The sequence below is a fragment of the Numenius arquata genome, chromosome 1 (genome assembly GCF_964106895.1).
Source record: "Numenius arquata chromosome 1, bNumArq3.hap1.1, whole genome shotgun sequence".
Taxonomy (NCBI): domain Eukaryota; kingdom Metazoa; phylum Chordata; class Aves; order Charadriiformes; family Scolopacidae; genus Numenius; species Numenius arquata.
This window is the reverse complement of record NC_133576.1, coordinates 44,573,401-44,592,072: the sequence shown is the minus strand read 5'-3', so window position 1 is coordinate 44,592,072 and position 18,672 is coordinate 44,573,401.

The following is an 18,672-nucleotide window of genomic DNA, read 5'->3' as shown; positions in this document are numbered from 1 at the left end:
TTCCACCATGAGAAGCTCCAGCCCTCTTGAGGGCTGGGGGCAAGCCACATCGCGCTGCACCCTCCTGCTCCTCTCCAGCCCTCACAGGGAGGGCTGCAGGCACCTCCCAGAGACCTTCCTTCTCACCCCCCAGCTCCATTTGCTGGCCCAGGAGGCAGCTTCTTCTTCCTCTCCCCCTGGGGCGAGTGGGAGAGGCAGAGCCCTGGAGGAGCGATGAGGAGGGGAGCAGGTGGGACTTGGCACCCTGGTACGTGAAAGGTGGGGAGACATGGGCAAGGAGGGTTGGGATGGGACAGCTGAGGGCTGTGACAGGCAGGGGGAACAGGGTGCTGGGCAGAGGGGAAACAATCACTCCTGTAGCAGCAACTGGCCTTTGGAAAGCACCTTCCTCACCTCTGGGAGAGCTGGTGGCACCAGGTGTCTCACACCCAGTCCCGCTAGAGTGGGCAATGAACAGAACCTGTTCAAGAAGTAAAGACTCATTCTCATGATACAGTAACTGGGAGAGTGGATATGTCTTATCCCTGTGTCCTGTAACAGTCATCTCATGAATATGAATCCTGAGAGCTCGTTATCGAGGGGTAGAGGGGGAAGCGAGGTTGATCTTAATTTTGCTGTCAGAGCATTTTATTCAAGGAACTGATAATGAAGGTCAGAAGAGCCATTTGCCATGGCTACAAAAAACATAAATGAAAGCAGATGTGAAAGGAGGGCTGTGGGACCAAACTCAAGCACTGTTGAAACCCAGTTTGGGGGACTTGCTCTCAAAAAATGCCAAGAGCTTTGCAATCTTTCCACACGTCCCGGGAGCTACTTGAAGGGGATAACAATCAATTTTGATTTTGGCTTGCTGCAAAGTGGCTAGTCCATACCTTCAATCTAATCTAGTTTGTACAAGACTTTTATTAAATTATAGAATGCTGAAGTATTTATATTTAGGAAGAGTGTCTCCACTGTCTTTTGTTTCCTGAGTGACACAAGCCTTATCAGATCTTCTGCAAGGTTTTGCTCGAGTAATAACCATATTGGTCCAGAAAAAGTAAAAACTGATTAGCTCAACTCAATGTATCGTTTTTTTTTCAGCAATTCTGTTGCAAACTAAAGGGTGTTAGTCCATGCTTGTATTCCAAACTCAAATGTATAAGTCTTAAAGTGCTCCGTAACTCCATGAAGCCCAGAACAGAGTCTGAATCTGGATCACTTTGAAGCCTGGGACTTACCAGAGCCTTCCTGATGCCCCTAACTGCAGTATGTCCTCCTGTGCAGCGGACTTGGCTGCAAGAGAAGGAGTGGAGATTCGCTTCCGCGAGACAACCAGGGGCATGTCTCTCTGCAGGGAGCTCCCCTTCGTTGGGAGTTGGGACCCTCCCCTCCGGCCCCCAGCTCCCCCACCTCCTATGTGAGTGCCCCAATGGGACAGCTCTTGTCCCAAAGGCAGCTCATGAGTTTTAAAGGTCAAGTGTGAGATGACTCCTTGGGCTGCTCCAGAGACATGGGCACCTTCAAGGGGGTGACCTGCCAGGGCCTGGAGACGGCTGCCACCATGCCCCAGAGACAGTTCCCTGCACATGGAAATAATTCCCCGCATGTTGGGCAGGTCTCTCCCCGGGGGTTAGGGAAGCTTTAGGGTGCCTGGATCACCCTGACAGCTTTACATCAGGAACGAGCGCTCCAGGCTGCCGCTGCGTGTGCGTGTGTGTGCAAACAGGAGGTTAAGATAGCTCCCCTTCTGGTCCAACAGTACCAAGGCTTTTGGGGGACAGGCCATGCTGATGGACGTATATTTATGGAAAAGGTGTTCCGTTACTGTGATTTTTGAGCAGAAAGGAATACGGCATTTGACGCGTTTGAACTGGAAGTTTGCTTGTAGAGCCGGTGCGCCGAGCGTGCAGCATGCGGGGGCCGTGTGCCTTGCACCGGGGCCTGCAAAACCTGGGCAGCTCTCAAAAAACAGCCAGCTGAAACACCAGGTGATGGGGTAACAGCTTCTGCCACCCTGAACCTCTTTGCAGCCCACACCGCCCCCGCATCTCAGCCCGAACCCCAGTGCTCCCAGCAGCGGCAGCGCCGTGGGGCAGCGGCACGTCAATGGAGGTGAAGTAACTGCTGCACAGTAACCGTCAATATTTATGGCAGCCTCTGTGTGTTACCCACCAGTGCGGGAACTAGGAAAGTTGTGAACAACCCCGGGATTGTTTCAGGATTTCTCCACCTGCCCCCAGCAGGCACACCCGACGGTGACATTGCCTCGGCCGCGGGCGCTGCTGTTACATCTGATGTCATTTGCCACAGATGGTGTCCCTGAGGATGCAAACGGGCCCTGCAGCACGCACCCAGGGCAGAGCTCTGCCCTGCGGGCACCCCGGGGTGCTGGGTTGGGCGCACGGGGTGATGAGAGGGACCAGCGTGCCGCTATCCTGCCTGCCAGGTCTCCGGGGTGGAAAAGGCCTTGGCAAGCAGGGGAGGAGGTTTCGTTTGCCTTGTCTGCAGAAAACCACGCAGGACCTGGAAACACGTTCCCACACACAGTGTCAGCGGCAGCAGCGGGGCCGAGAGCCCAGCATTGCGTCCGCCACCCACCGTCCCTTCTCCCCGCGTCCCCAGGGCTGCCCTCCGGTAGTGACAACCCCTTCCAGATAACTGGTCTTTCGAGTTATTTCCCTTCCTTGGCCACCGGAGCCTTATCAGTGTTCTCGTATCCGGTGAGAAGCGGCAGCCCGAGGGTGCTCACCATGCTCAGCGCAGCTCGGTGCTTTTGGGCTCTATGGGGCGCTGGGGTCCCACATATCTGCCAGAGGAATGGGGATTTTCAGGCTTTAGGAGCGGTGAGAGGGTGGGTGGGAGGAGGCTGCGGGCTGGGCAGCCCTGCCCCAGCGCACGGAGCATAGCGCCCATCTCTGGTGCAGGAGATGGACCCTGGTCCTGCAGCACCAACCCAGGGTCTCCTGCTCTGGCGGGTTCGCATGTGTGTGTGCATGGTGGGGTCTGCACTCCTGGAACCTTTGCTGCTCTCCACAGTCCCATCTGCTGCAAGGTGTCTCGGTTCTTCATCCCATCGCTCTGCAAGGTTGGGGGACACATTTCCAACGAGCTCATTAGGATGCTGGGCTAAGACGTTCTCACACCAGGGAACGAACGGCCCCATGGCAGCTTTGGCTGCCCACACTGGTGAGGGCACCCGTGTGATGCCCACACATGAAACCCATGCAAGCCTTCTCCACTGGGACACATGGCCTTGGCTCCCTGCAGCTTAAGCCAGAGGAAAACAGCCATGCAGGGCCTAATGTGCTTTAAACGGTGTGTGTCAAGTGTGCAGCATGAGAGGACTATCCTGCCTTGGGAAGCTGCAGGAGACAGGGATAAAACAGACACCCCATGAAGGTCCGTGCCCACCTCCAGCTCCTGAAGGGGAATGTCACAGCTCCAGAGCTGGATACCCTCCACCTGTGCTGCCTCGCTAGAGCTTTTAAATCATTTTGTTTTCCCTCTGGACACCGGCGTCTGTGCCACCGGCAGCCCACGAAGCACAGGGGGATGCTGGCTCTCCAGAAACACTGGCTGAAGTCTGCAAAGAGGGGTGTGGGGAGAGATGAGAGACCTGCAGATGGCTGGGAGATGCCGGATTAGCCTGTGGTCAGACAGACTAAACCAACACCACTAGCAAGATAAGCATCTTGCTGGCCCTGCCCAGCCACCTTTTGTGTTATGGAGCCTTCCCCGCCTCCTCCATCTCCCCCCCCCCACTGTTTCATCATGGGGCCACCACTAGCAGCGGCACATAAATAGAGGGCCCGGGCGAGCTGCGGGGCGAAGAACAGAGACACCGCTCAGGGTCCATCACCGCACCCCAGCACCCGTCCCTCCATCCCACCATCTACCCTGCAGGTAACCAAAGCCCCATGGCTGTGGCTGGGACCCACGGGGACCTGGTGTGGGGCAGGAGGGGAGAGCCTCAGCCAGCCCGCAGCCTACTTTGCCAAAACTAAGGGGGAGGTCAGACATTATCACCAAGAAATTCTGTCCCAGAGCGAGCAGGGGGCTGTTCCCGCTGAATGACAAGCTCCATATTGTGATTTTGCTGGAAATGGGCTCTGTTGAAGAAACCCTGTTTCTTTGCTAGGTGGGGTCAGAGGTTTTGGCGGTGAATGGGGCTGCCGGGGTTGGATAGAGGTTTGGGTGTGCAAAGCCCGTGACTTAATGACGGCGGTGCCCTGCTCTGTCTGTGTGTGAAGCTCGGAGGAACCGGGCGGCTGAGGCTGGGGGCAGCCAGGAGGGAGGTCTCAGCACGGGGCTGCGGAAGGGAGAGCCTCACCGAGCGGCAGCCTTTCCACTGGGAGCGGGTCTGGGCTCCATGCTGCTCGGCACAGCCACCAGTCTGCTGGGAACCATGATAAAATAACCGACAGGTTAAAATGTGTGAGCGAAACGAAGGGGCAGAACAGTGACTTACAGCAAGGATGAAGCAGAGTTAACAGTTACTTCAACAAGCCAGAGTTTGTTTTAAAAACAGGAAGGCTTCAAAGTTAATTACTTGGTCTGGTCTCTCTTTTTTTTCAAATTGAAGTCCGATGGAGTTGATGCTTTCAAGTTCTTTTCCATACAGTTATGCAATTGGGAATTTTTGTTGTTGTTGTTGTTGTTTAAGAAGTCATTTCAAGTAGCTGCATGCCAGCAAAGGTAAGACATTGGGGTTATCAAATTCACAGCATGATGGTAATCATATAATTGTAATCAAAGTTGGCATTGGGAAAACCGGAGAGGAGACCCAGACTGGAAGGACCTGGTGCAGGAGGGAAGCAAGCGTATTCCATACGGCATGACCTAAGGTCACTCAGGCAGGGGGAAGGGATCTGAAAGGCTGCGCTTAAAGAAATGAAGCGTCTTGAAAAGCTGGCAGTCCAAAAAAAGAATCCTCAGCCTTAAAATAGAGGAGGGAGACAGGATGAGCTGCCAGGCCGTGCTGTGCCTCCTGGGCGGTGTAAGTGGAGGAAGAGGAGGGAGCAGACACAGGGAAAAGATTTCATGCCCATGAATGACTCTCGGGTTGAAAAGAGACTGGCCAAAAAAGCCCAAGGGAGGCAAAGAGCAGAGTCACGCAGGAGTGCCCAATAGCTGAAAAATCTTCCTTACGAAGTGAAGGCTTCACAAATTGGAACAAGGGCGAGGTGACTCTCCTGGCTTCCCGTGGGGGAGTGAGGTGGCTGGAAAAGGCAGGCAGCGAGCTGCCAGCTGGCAAGTGGCACAGCGTGAGGGGCTGGGAGCTGGCGCCCAGACCTAGTCTGTGGGGAAGCAGGGTCTCAATCACAGTAGTGGCAGCAGGATGAGCTACCAAAGCAGACAGTGCTTCTCTGAGCTCTTCATCTGTCTGTGGCCGAATGCCTCCCAGGAACAATTAGTCAGTGAAACGTAAATTATTTGCATCAATAAAGGGGTGAACAAGTGTTGTTTGCTGGCCAGGGCAACTGTGCCAAAGCTCAGTGTGTGCTGAGCTAATGTGGACTTTGCTAACCCACTGCCCACGTTGCAGCCCTCTGGACACCTTGTGGGTGGAGGACACCTCGGTGAAGCCAGGATGAGCTCTCAGGCACAAGGTTCTACGCTTTACAGTGAACCACCCTGGTCCCAGCAAGCTGAAGATGACAAAAACTACAGCTAATGGGGATGCCAGGGAGAGGCGGCTGTGTCCCGCTTCAAACCTCGGGGGGGTTCCAGACCAGGGGGGGTTGCTATGCCCATGCCCAGCGTGATGCCTGCTCTGATCTCCCTGTCTCTCCCCAGCAGCATGGCTCTCACCGGCCCCCTTCGCCTCTGGCTCGCCTGCCTCCTGCTCTCTGGTGCGACCCCAAAACCCACCTGCAACCCCAGCGCCTGCCCCCCGTGCCCTGAGAGGGACATGGAGGAGCCGACCACCCCCACGGCGGGGGGCTGCTGCCCCCCCTGCCCTCCACCCTGCGCCTGCCCCCCTTACCTGGAGAGCGACTGTGAGATGCAAGGCTTCGCCAGCGGCCACGTCCCCGCCGGCCGCTCCTTCTACATCGACTTTGCCCGCAAGCTGTGCACTTGCCAGCCTAGTGGGGACATCACCTGCGCCCCGCTGTGCCCCCGCCTGCCCCACACCTGCCAGGCCGTGGGCAGCCCGGTGGCCGATGGCTGCCCACGCTGCGTCTGCTATGATGAAGAGGAGATGGCAGTCCCTGCCGGCACTGTCATCAGCCGGGGGACCCGGATTTGCACCTGCCCTCCCCAGGGGGGACAGCTGCAGTGCAGTGGGGGCGAAGGCAAGGAGTGAACCTCTCTTCTCGGCCGTGCTGGGGCAGGAGGACGGGGGAGACCCTCTGGCAGCAGAAGGCTTTCTGCAGCTTGGGGCGTCCTCGCTGAAAAGTGTTAAATGCTTCAAACTGTCCTAGAGGACTCGGCGATGAATACGGCCGTGGTACAGAGCGCTAGAGAGATGCTGCATTGTATGTCACTTATAAATGAGGGCAAAGCATCTGTAGCTGGTGAGCTTGCTTTGGTGTAAAGTTTGTTCCATGGCGGTGGGCTAGGAGAGCTTAAATTGCTGATAGCATGTAACTGGAACAAACAGAGTTATTTATTTATTTGTAAGATGTGCTTTTGTATCTGTTTCTGTTTATATAGTGTGTAGATAGCACAGCCTTAAGTCAACTTGCTGGACAAACTTCCTCCCTGGATACAGGTTTTTGCTTCCTGTAATTCCATCAAATTCAAAGTGGTGGGACCAAAATCAGAAGATTGACTGACGTCCCCCTCTCCAGGACTTTTTTTAAAGTTAGGAGTGGGTTAGCACGTGGCTATGTTCTTAGGAGGAGGCAAATGCCTCTCATGCCTCTATCCTCTGAAGCAGAGCCTAAAGGATGCTGGCAGTCAAGGGTCAGCCCTTCACAGCTGCCTCGATGAAGCGGTTACCCAGGGCTGACCCTGCTGTCAGTCCCTGCTGTGTCCTGGTTCAGCAGAAATACCCCAATTTGCATGTCAGTGAGTGTGTCCTCCCCAGTCTTGCTCTCCCCTTACTGCTGCTGGAGGCATAGCGTATGGCAGAACTGCATTTCTGAACGCTTTGACACATATAAATACACACACATATATATGTACAGGGAGACTATTAAAAAACATAGCTGCATCAGTCTGAGAAGTTAATAAGTGTTAATTGTGTTCTTTCAAGGTGTTAAATAAAATCAATTTTACCAATAAACTTTTGGAAGCTTTACTGATAAGCACACATTTACTTTCCTCATCCATTAGCTGGTGTTACTTGGGCCAGGCAAACCTTTCTCCAGCCACCTTGGCCCCAGGTCTACCTGGAAACATTAAACGTGTCTCCTGGCTTCTTTTCATATTCCTCTCTAATGCTCTGTCTGATGCTGGTCAACTGCAAAAAAAACAGTGAGTAGATGAAATTCAGGTGAAGGGGTAGAAAAAAGGTGGAGGGACCGGGCAAATTTGCTTCTCAAGACGAAACAAGGGTCCCAGTCAACTGGAACTGTTGGAGGCTGACCCTGCCCTGGGCTCTAGTGAGCCTTGGCCAGAAACGTGAGAGCTCAGCATGTCCAAAAAAGCTGCTGCACCTCAAAGCTGGACCTAGGGAATAAAGGCATTTGAGTGGCTGCACTGGTCTCCTCTGCACGGCCACCCCACCAGTGGCCCTTAGGTGGAAGCAGGCTGGGACACCCCAACATGGATTTTTCCCAAGGCTGTAGGGCTCTCAAGGACTAACTGGGCTGTGCTGGTCTGGGGCTTTGCACCAGGAAGTCTGAGAACACGTGAAGGGGATGTCCTGGTGACATAAGGGGACGTGCTGGTGACATAAGGGGATGTGTTTTGTGTGGAGCCGGGGGAGCCGGGATACCTCTTTGCCCCGGTCCTGCACCAGCTCCTGCAGGGATGGGGAAGCAAGGGAGCAGGAGAGGAGGATGCCTTTAACAGGGAAAATGACACTCCCAGGTGCTGGACCCGCACCTGGCAAGCTCCCTGTCCTGTCCCTGCTGGTGGGATGGCCCTTGTGGCCATTACTTGCCCCATCGACCCGAAGTGCTTGGCAATTTTGCCTCCTGCCTGTGTGATTTGCAGAAAACCGCAGTGAAGCTGAGGGCTGGTCTGGGTGAGGAAGAGTGCTCGCTGCAAACCCAGAGGTGACACGGCCTCGCAAAAGCCACCATGCACTCCTTCCCGCTCCACGTAGAAAACCACAGGTGGCACCAAGTTGAGTCATCTTGGGGCAGTCAGCAACTTCTGCAGTGTTTGCATTGCAGTTCAGGGTTGAGAAACGTGTCACTTGCAACGACCTCTTCCTTGTCCCTGGTTTCCTGAGGTAGAGAAGGCAAAAGGCAACTCCGGATGTAAACCGATGTCTAGCCTGCCATAGTGAACACTCAGCTCTTCCACCAGGGATTTTCCTGCAGCTGAGCTGTGGGGAGGGCATCAGAAATCGCTCTCCCTGAGCAGCCGAGGTGCCCGCGCCTCCGTGTGCTCCGTGCTCCTGGTCCAGCCGGCTGCCAGGGCTCCCCAGCTCCAGCACAAGCTTGAGCTGTGCCAGCCCCTGGCCTCCCACACGTGCCCGCCCTGCTCCCAGGGGACATGGTTCTGTGCTGGGAAGAGGGTTTTACCCAACGTCCCTTCCCCCTCTGCTCTTCTCCATTTGATTGAAAAAATCTCCTTGTTTTTAATAAGGTTAAAGCTCATTGACACCTTACAGACCAGACGCCAGACAGCCTGTGCCGCTGATGAAGCCAGCACCGCAAGAAATTTCACCCGTTACAGGTTTTAATTACATGCTGTCCAAGTATTTACAAATAGCTGAACAAATCAGGAAGAAATATTGCACTCAGAGGCTGGTAAGACACTGGAACAGGTTGCCCAGAGAAGCTGTAGGTGCCTTATCCCTGGAGATGTTCAAGGCCAGGCTGGATGGGGCTTTGAGCAACCTGCTCTAGTGGAGGTGTCCCTGCCCATGGCAGGGGGGTTGGAACTTGATGATCTTTAAGATCCCTTCCAACCCAAACTATTCTGTGATTCTAGGAATTCACATCCTGTACATGCTTGCAAGGTGTGAGTGCTTTAGTCCAGGGGGTTACCTCTCATTCCTGTTTGCCAAGCATGTAAGGAAATCATGGTGGGTTTGCAAGCGTAGCAATGGGTTCTGCAAGCGGGTAGCAATTGTTCGGAGGGAGTCACAGGTGATTTGGGCAGACTCCTTGTCGCCTGGGGAGGGTGGTGGTCTGCTGGGGTTGTTTACCCTTTGTCACACATCTTATCTGTCCCACCACTTCCCCCCGCCTTGCGTGACTGATAACCTTTGAACAATGGAGAATGACCAATAGATGACAATCCCTGAATGATACTGGGTTTGTGTGACTGCTCTATATACAGGGTAAGCACGGGAACAAGGAGGAGTTATTCTTCAAACATCTGTGCAAAAAGTGTTCCCGCTGGCTCCTCTGCAAGCCGCCCGTTGGAGGTGGTGAACACCACCTTCTCACTGCCACCATCTCCGATTTGAGAATAGCCCGCACCCATAGCCTCTGCCTGGAAGCCTCACAGGACCTCTGCCTGCATTTTGCGACACTGAAATAAGCATCCCCACGGTGTCACTTTTCCCCTGAACAGCTGCACCAGCACAGGGAGAAAGGAAAAAACCTGGTCAAAAACAACGCACCTTTCAGTTGTCAGAATTTATTCATCAAAGTTTAACGTCTTGGCTCTTAGCATGCTTTATCTGAACGGGTGTTGTCCTGGATTCTCCCGTATTAATCACCCGTGTGCTTCTATACATTTTGGACACGGTATTGCTGGTATTATCGGTTGTTTTTCCGGGTCAGATTTTCTCCATGGTCTGGACGACGGCGTAGCGTTGTGGTGGCCCATTCGCATGGTCACTGGAATTTTGCCTCACAGGTAGGCACGTGTTTGCAGGTAAGGAGCTGTACACGTTTCTTGAGTGCAAAGCAGCATATGGACCCTTGTGCATCCCTAAATTAGCCCTGAAAATTGAGTCAAAAGCTGAAAAATTTGCCACTCCTAAAAAGAACTCATTTTACATATGGCACAAAAAGTCTAGGGGGGTTGTTTGTGTTCTTCAGCGTCCCATAACTTTGTAAAAGATCATTACTGCTGCTTCGGAACTGCCAGGGCCTTTCTTCATTGTATTAATGATTTAATAATTGATATAACCAGAACCACATTTTGGGCATCACTCCTTTTAACATGCCCTCTCAGTTCCTGCCTCATGAGGCTGTAAAATATCAGGGTAAAATATCCGTGAGTGAAAGCCCATTAGGAGGTGTCCTTTTGGCACAACTACACCCAGCGCCAAGAAGTTACAGTGTCCGCCCGAGCCCTCCTGCCTTTCCTGACACCCTGCCAGAAGGCAATTCCTTCTGGGTGGGTGAGCAAAGAGCTTTAGCATCCCTGCTGCTCCGCTCTCCCAGCCTGTGTCTGTAAAGCCCTGCTTTAAGGGGGTGGCTGCCCGTCATTCTGTCTAGGTGTTATGCTCTTAAATTATCAAAAACACTGATACTGTGGCAGGTTCTGTACTCGGGACTTCCGAGCACCAGGAGAATATGACAGAGGTTTCCTAGAGGATCTCCCAATTTAACTAAACCGTACCCACGGTGTTGGTAACGGACTGACTACATCCCCCCAGAAATACGTTTTCATTAAAATGTAGAGCCGGGAAAGAGGTAAAATTTGACACTATCTTTTGAACGTGTTCCTTATAGGAAATGTTAAGTGTATACAGCTGCCCCGACGTGCCTGCTGGTGGGGCAACGATGCGAGGTACTAACCAGCAAACGGCACAAGGATGAGGACTAAACCTGCGCACACAAATGTGATTGGGTCGACATGAAAATCAAAACATTATGAAGTAAATAAAAGCTGACCTACACCAGGACATTGAGCCGAAGCAGATTTTTGAAACAAGACTTCTTCCCACATCCAGTATCACGGTGAAAAACCACAAAGGTATTTCAGAAGAAACTGCAAACAAATATTGCTGGGTAATAAGCGAAATCCCGAGTGTCAGATGTTCTCTGCCTTACAAATAACGGCCTTCCCTTCTTCCGTGTGGGTGGGCAGGGGGGAGCAAACATGTAGATTTGCCATTTAAAACAGACGTCCTCCGGGAAGAGAAGCGGAGCCGACACTTGGGTTATCATCTTAGTCAGAATTACGGAACAGCAAGCAAGGGGCTGCATAAGAAGAGGGACTTGCTGGTCAGGAGTTTCAGGGTAAACTCAAAATATGCACACTTAATGCCGTATATATTTTGCTTCTGAAATTTGAAGCAGAAATGGATTTTTTTCTGACCATTTATTAAGTGTAATTTCTTTAAATTAAGGATCTGCATGATCTAATAGGGAAGGTTTTTGCATGTTTCCCTAAGGTGTGCATATTTCGTGAAGCAGACTATTAAAATATTCATATTTCTATGCCTGAGACCTTTCACTGGGGCAAACACAAACATAAAAAAAAAAGCACGTCCGTGACATAAAAGATACACATTCACCGGGGAAGATAATGTACAAATTGTTTTAAGTCTAAAGTGATTTGGCTTTAATGTTGTTCCTCTATGGTAAAGGGCAGCTTATTTTTAATTATCATTCTGATACTGCATTCATAGCAGCATCCACAATTCAGTTCTGTAAAGTTACTGGGCTTTTTCCAGCAAAGCTGGCTTGGAATCATGGGAGTGATTTGCGGAGTCATTATTCAAGGCTATTCACCCATCCAAAAGCTCAAGAGACACAGGAAAAAGTCTAGGGTACCTAATCAAGGATTAATTGTTGCCAGCTTTCAAAGAAAAGAACAGGAATACTAAAACAGCTGTTTTAGTAGAAACAGGGAGAATGGAAGGATTCTGCAGAAAGCAGAATGGAGGATTTCAGAGGAAAATTATTATTTCTGTAGCTGCTTCAAGTGTTTACAAGTGTAGTGTTTCCCCAGCATCTGAAAAGGCAGGGCAGGTATTAGCTAACAAATGCCAACCCGGTTCCCCAGTATCTCTCAGTTTCATTTGATGATGCAAATTTTTCAAGAGCTTTCAGGCCTCAATGCAGCTATAGTACTGAGTCGAGAAAAGTTAATCACAATCAGCTGTGCAAAACAGTCCTTTTGTGTATCCAGAAAAAAAAAAACAAAAACAAAAAAAACAACACCCTCTTGTTCCCATATAAAAATACAGGGAGACACCAGTAACAAATATTTTCTCTCTGGTTTGTAGCTCACAGTGAAAGGCTGCAGGGCAGGGGCCCAGCAACGGTGGCATTCAAGTCACTCATTTTTCACGACTATTAAATAATCTAAGTTTAAAAATGCTTGGATCTTAACAAAAAATGTCTCTAAATGAAATTTTATTACCACATTCACATTTAGTGTATGCATCAGTCTGTATTTAGGATTCAGTGACCAACTTAACAAAAAGCGTGCTGGGAATACCGGCCAGGAGTAGGTCCATGGGCCTCATCTTCTGACTTGTGCTAATAGTGACACCAAAGTCCAAAGACAAACAGAGATGATAAATACCCACAGGAGTTTTTCGGCCCCGATTACTTCATAAACTCTAGATCACATTTTAGTTGCATCAGGAAGAGAGACCAAACCCGACCTACAAAGGTCAGATCACTTTCAGATTTTAGTAGGGTATCTAAATGGTGGCTTGTAATTTCTTTTTTTTTTTTTTCTTAAATACACCACAGGCTTAATCCTACATACCTCGCACACGCTGAACTTGCATGGATTTAAATATGGATTTTGAATAAATAATAAAGTGCCTAGTCGGCATCCCAGCTGTATCTGTTACTTCTTGCAGAATCCTCATTTGACATGGTGTCTGGAGTTTATTTTCCCTCCTTTTAGCATTGAGGATATTGCTCTGGTTTTCCATGAAGAGGGGTATTTAGAAACAGCCCTAAATTGCATACTGAAGGATTACTGCTTTGTAAACAGGCGCTCCACAAAAGCAAAACAGTCTCATCAGTTGCTTATGACTATGCTTCTAATTTCTGTAACGCCTCCTTGAAGGGGATTCGTCGGGGAATTTGAAACCAAGGGACCAGGCACACACTGTACTGGACATAATTTAGGTGAAAAAAAAAAAAAAAAATCTGCTTTGCGGGGGCTTTTTGTTTGGTTGGTTGTTTTTTTTTATTCTCATCAGAGTAAGGAAACAATTGCTCCCTGGCAGCAGTGGAGTTAAAACTACTTCCAGGAATTATTCTCAGGCACTCAATGTCAGCAAAGAAATGATCAAATACTCCTGTGTCTAGAACACATACTATTCAGTTAATCACAGATTAACCCTTTAAAGACAAAGTATGATTCAAAATCCTTAGGGACATGTTCTGGAGTAAGTAAAAAGCTGTACAAGTTTGGCAGGGCATCATGAGGCTGTAGCAGCTGTAGCCAACACAGTCCCACGCAGGATCCCTTCAGCCAGGTGCGCTGGGCTCAGGGCTGTAGCTTTTGGGGGATCACAGCTGCATGTCACCACCCCAGATGCTGGGGAAGCAAGAGTAGGAATAAATAATGCTTCCGCGCTACGCCGAAGCACGTTTTATCTTCAGAGCACCGTGTCTTTGCTGAGTAAGACTCATACACACCGGACGAAACGAGCTTGAGTTTCTTCCTAGAGAAGAATCGCTGCCTTGTAATAAAAAGGCTGAAGATTTCTGATCTAGTAGAACATGGCAATTTTACAAATGCATTACAATCCGTCTGGCTGGACAAGTTAACATATGGGACTTGCACAGGTGGAAATCTCTTCAAATAAGTCGCTACCGTATATGCTTGGAACCGCTATTGGAAGTTTGATGTCCATGCCATTTTAATTAATGATCTTGAAAGAACAACCAAAAACCCCAAAGTCACACACATTATGGACTATTTACCTGCTAATTCTTTCTTTCATGGAAGGCGCTCCTGCATTACAAAAGTGTAATAAAAATCCCCATACTTGTAAGAACTAGTAAACATTTCACTTCATTTGCATAAACAAGAAAACCCAAGCAAATAAAAAGGCCGAGGATTGTCCCTGGCCAAGAACTGGTTAACTAGTTTGAAACTACGCTCAAGATTTCTTGAAAACATATTTGTCTTTCAGCCAAACAATACTGTTAAAGTAGTGTGAATGCTTTGCTTTCAAAATGTGCTTTTTCAGTTCACAAAGAACAGTCATGTAAAGAACCGCATTCTGATTTTTAATTTTATCCCTTGAGAGATCAGTTGCTTCAAAATCCCTTAACAACCAAGGGGAAAAAAATAAAGTTGCAGGGTTTCACATTTTAAAGATTGTCGATTGTATAGACCAAATGCTGCTAACCCCTGGAAAGATTTACGGACCTGAGAACACTGGATTCTATTAACATGAAGTCAGTTATCTTTATAGTAGTCTACAAGGTCAATAAAGGCGTTTCACTGCTTTCTCGCACCTTCCTTTTCTCTAGCAAAACCAGCTGTGAGCACTCAGCAGGTCCTAAAGAACTAAGTCATAGAAAAGGAACAGATCTTATGTTTCCAGGTGACAAGAATTAACAAATAACATGATTTGGGCAATCACTTAAAAGCACATTAGTGCCAATTTCACCACACTTTACACTGGATGATCAAGTTACTTTAGGACTTCAAAAATTAAACAACCCCAAACCTATCTGAAAGGAGGTTAGCAAGGCAAGGGCGGGAGTGGGGAGGGAAGGAACCCACACTGAGTTTGAGTTTGGCAAAACCAACCTGCTTTACCATTCAGCTACACTGAACAGTAAAGAGCAAAGTGTACTCAGCACAAGGCTGATGATTTGCACGCTACAATTAAACCTGCATTTTCATGGATATGCTCTGGTTTTAGGAGGTGGTGAGAGTTTGAATTTATTATTAGGAAACCAAAACATTTCACTTAATTGTTTAACATGCGAGATTTTCATGAGGGAATGAAGGTTAGTTACATTTCCAACAGATTTCAAAACTACATTTTGCCTATTCAACTCTAAAAACTAAGCTGAATATAAGGCTGAAAGGTTTAAAAGACTAATCAAAGTAACAGAAGTCAGAAAGACAATAACAATACAGCACCTGAAAATGGGTAATTCACACATTTTTGACATTTATGTCTTGCATAGACAAATACTTATTCATTTTTTTTTCCCTTCCAAGACGACTCAGCTTCAGAAAATAAACCTTCAATCAACTTTAATTAAAATTAAATGCATGTGTTCCAATTTATCAAGATACCAGGGTGTTCTGGGTTTTTGCTTAAGTGCTACAAATGTAATGGTTTTAGGAAACTACCATCCCTAGGAAAGGCTTTGTTTCATCCTCCGGGCTGTCAACTTCATGAAGTCAGGAAGCTGAACTGCCTTCTTATTCTTTTTCCATGTGATTAGAGAAAATGAATAGATATATTATTCATGCATTGTCTTTGTGGCCCTACACCACTAGAATATTCATAAACCTGAAGCTACTTTCCAAGCACAGGAATAGGGAACGAATTCCTCAGTGTAGGTTTGCCTTCTGGCCATATTTTGAACATCAAAACCGTATGTGGTGCACACCAGGTCAACATGAATTCCTGCCATTATAACCCTTTGTCCATACCCTGGTTTCCACTGGAAGAAAACCTAGGTATGCAGCAAGATAAAGTTGGAGGGCTCTCCAAAAGGTTCCTAATAGTGATCAGGGACCAGAACAAGGAACCGATTCTCTTGCAGGTAAATGCAGCCCCACATGCAGCCTCACGGAGTTTCCCTGAGGTCAGCAGGACTCTACTTTGACCCAATATCCAGACCTAGGAAATTCTCTGCAGAGCCAGAGCCATGCCTGTCAATTCTGAATGTTTTCCAACATGATTATTTCTTTGGAACAGTCATTTAAAAATATATGCTGATCAATTTGGAATTGATTTATAAAATCACAATGTTTCTAAAGTTAAATAACAACAGGAAATTGCCTTGCCTGTTACAGAAATCTTGGAAAAACTGGACTGAGAACCCTGTTTTGGGTTAATGATCTAGATTACATTGAAAATATTTTAAAAGTTTCAATAATCGTAACTGCAGAAGAATTGCACTCATTTAAAAACCAAGTTAGTGCTATTGCATATGACCATGACTTTAATTGGGGTCGGGGAGGGGAATTATACATGAATTTAAAGATAGGTCCCCTATAAAGACTTTTTAACTAATGTAAACATGTACCTTTCCTGAATAGTGATGCTTTACTTAAACCAGCAATCTTTCTTACACAGCAAAAAAAGGAAGGACACTGGTTTTTTTATCTTTTTTTTTTTTTTTTAAATCGTGAAAAGAGCAAGCACTTCTGTGCAGTTCATACCCACTACAGAATTCTCATTGAGTTAAAAGACAAGGTTTGAGTTCCACGTATTAAGCAATACCTTTGAGTACACTGGTAAAGTCTTTTCAGTTTTAGGAATTCACATCCCTATGTTTCTAATTTGACATTAAAACTATTCCACATCCTCCCTTTCACAGTACTTCTGCTGCATATAAGGTGGGGGGAATAAAAAAAAAGCTAACCAGACAGCTGTTTCTTTCCGAAAAATAAGCTTTCAGAAGTGTGCAAACCCTGATGCCTGGTTGTTTCCAACTGAGTTCCAAATGGCACACGAACTACACATTCCTGAACCCTCTTCCAGTCAGCTGTATAGATATTCAATTGTTTTAATACCCTCTCTAAGATCCCAATTTTCATAGTTTTGAAGTGTGGGCAAAGGCCCATTGCCACATTATCTCCAAACCAAAGTTTTTTTGGCCATTTTGGTTTACCCTTCCCTTCACTGCTGGCTACTTGCTGCCCCAACAGATCTGCTGTCTCAGCTGTCTCAAAGCAGGCTGGGAAAGATCTGCTAGTACATCTGAGGCAGCAGCAACTGGTCAGGGAAGGAAAGGAGATAGTGAGAAATGACCTGTTTCTCTACCACAGGCTGATTTGGAAAAGCACATATTTGTCCATAGGCCTGTACACACTGAGAAGTAGACTATTCATCTGCCTACGTTCTAAAAGTACAGGAATTAACACACTATTAAATATGAACAAGGGTAGCTGAATAAAACCCCCAAACAAACCAACAAATACAACCTACTATATAATGGAAACTGTGGGGGTGATGAAGCGCTTATGGAGTTAAATAAAAAACAACTAAAAAGAAAAATACAGAATCTATTTCTCAGTTCTAGTCAGCTCAGGTGTCCTTTATAGGAGCAGTAGGTTGAATGTTTCCAAATGAGCATGATTTGTATATGGTAGCTGTCTTTTAAAACGTTTTGGGGTCAAACTGGATTTGACAGTAGCTTTTGAGATAGTTATGCTATGTCAAAGCTCTCCTAATTAAATCTTTCATCATTCATTTACTACGCTCTTTAACAAACATGGCACATTAGTGGCAAAGCAGAGAAGTTAGAAGAAAACATTCTTTAGAAATTACCACTCCAGCTGGAGTAGATCATTACAGTATTTGAACTAAGAAGCAAGATCCTCAGCCAGGAATAAGCAAAAGCCATAGCAGAAACACCACTTGTGTTGAGTAGAACTCAACACCAATTTTTCAAAATAGCTACTAGTCATTGGAAACTAGTATTATTCTCCACACATACCAATGTTACTGACATTTTGTTCCAAAGTTTTTCTTCAAACCAACTTATACTTACTTGCCTTGGAAGACAATCTTTAAAGATCACCTTCCAATCATTTAAGCATGTCAACAAGTACATTCTTTAATCCTACTGAAATCAATGGGACCTAAGCACATGCCTGAGTGTTTTGTAAAGCAGAAATTAAGTATTCAATTAAATACTTGCATCTGTCAAAGGGCTTTGTTCAAATACAGTGTCTAAAAACTCTAAAAGCTAACATCTTTTTCCCTGTCACATTAGAAATGCAACTGGATTTGCTCTAAATCAGGATGTTCTGGCTTCGATCTAACCCAACACTGACAAATGGACAGGGGGAAAAGAGAACATTGATCTCACCATGAGACTCTTGGAGTCTGTTACTTGTATTTAACAAGGGGAAATACAAAGTTCCAACAGTAAGTGTTCATGGATAGATAGACATAGACTCCAAACTTTGGGGGAAAAAAAAGAAATGAACTGTTACCACAAAAAAAAAAAAAAGTTTTCATCATTAGCTCTTTGTTTTTAAATGACACGCAAGGATTTTCTACTCTAATAAAGCCTGCTGTATATTCTGGTAGTAACCTTCAGATTTGAAGAAATTTTATATAAATCCATAAGTTATATTTTGTTTTGTATTAGGGGAAAATATTTCAAATGCAATAAAATAGCAGAGTGATAGCAGAATCAGGACTGTATAGTAAGCAACTTTTCATTTTTCAGATTCAGTTGTACAAACTATAAACTGTTAAATTTCTCTAATAACTGGAAAAGTTATGGGTATTTGAATTTACTTACCTGAATACTCATTTAGCAAATATCTTCAGATACAAGTCTAGATACAGAATTAATGTAATTTGAATATTGGTTTACACATAATATAAATCAATGTTTGACAATATCAAAATCCCATCAAACAGTGGGCCCTTCTTATGCTATTATCAAATATAGTATATCACTGTGGGATAGCTGAGAATCATAGAATGCTAGCGTAGGCTTGTTTATTAAATTTGGTCAGTTTTCAGACCTTCCAAAT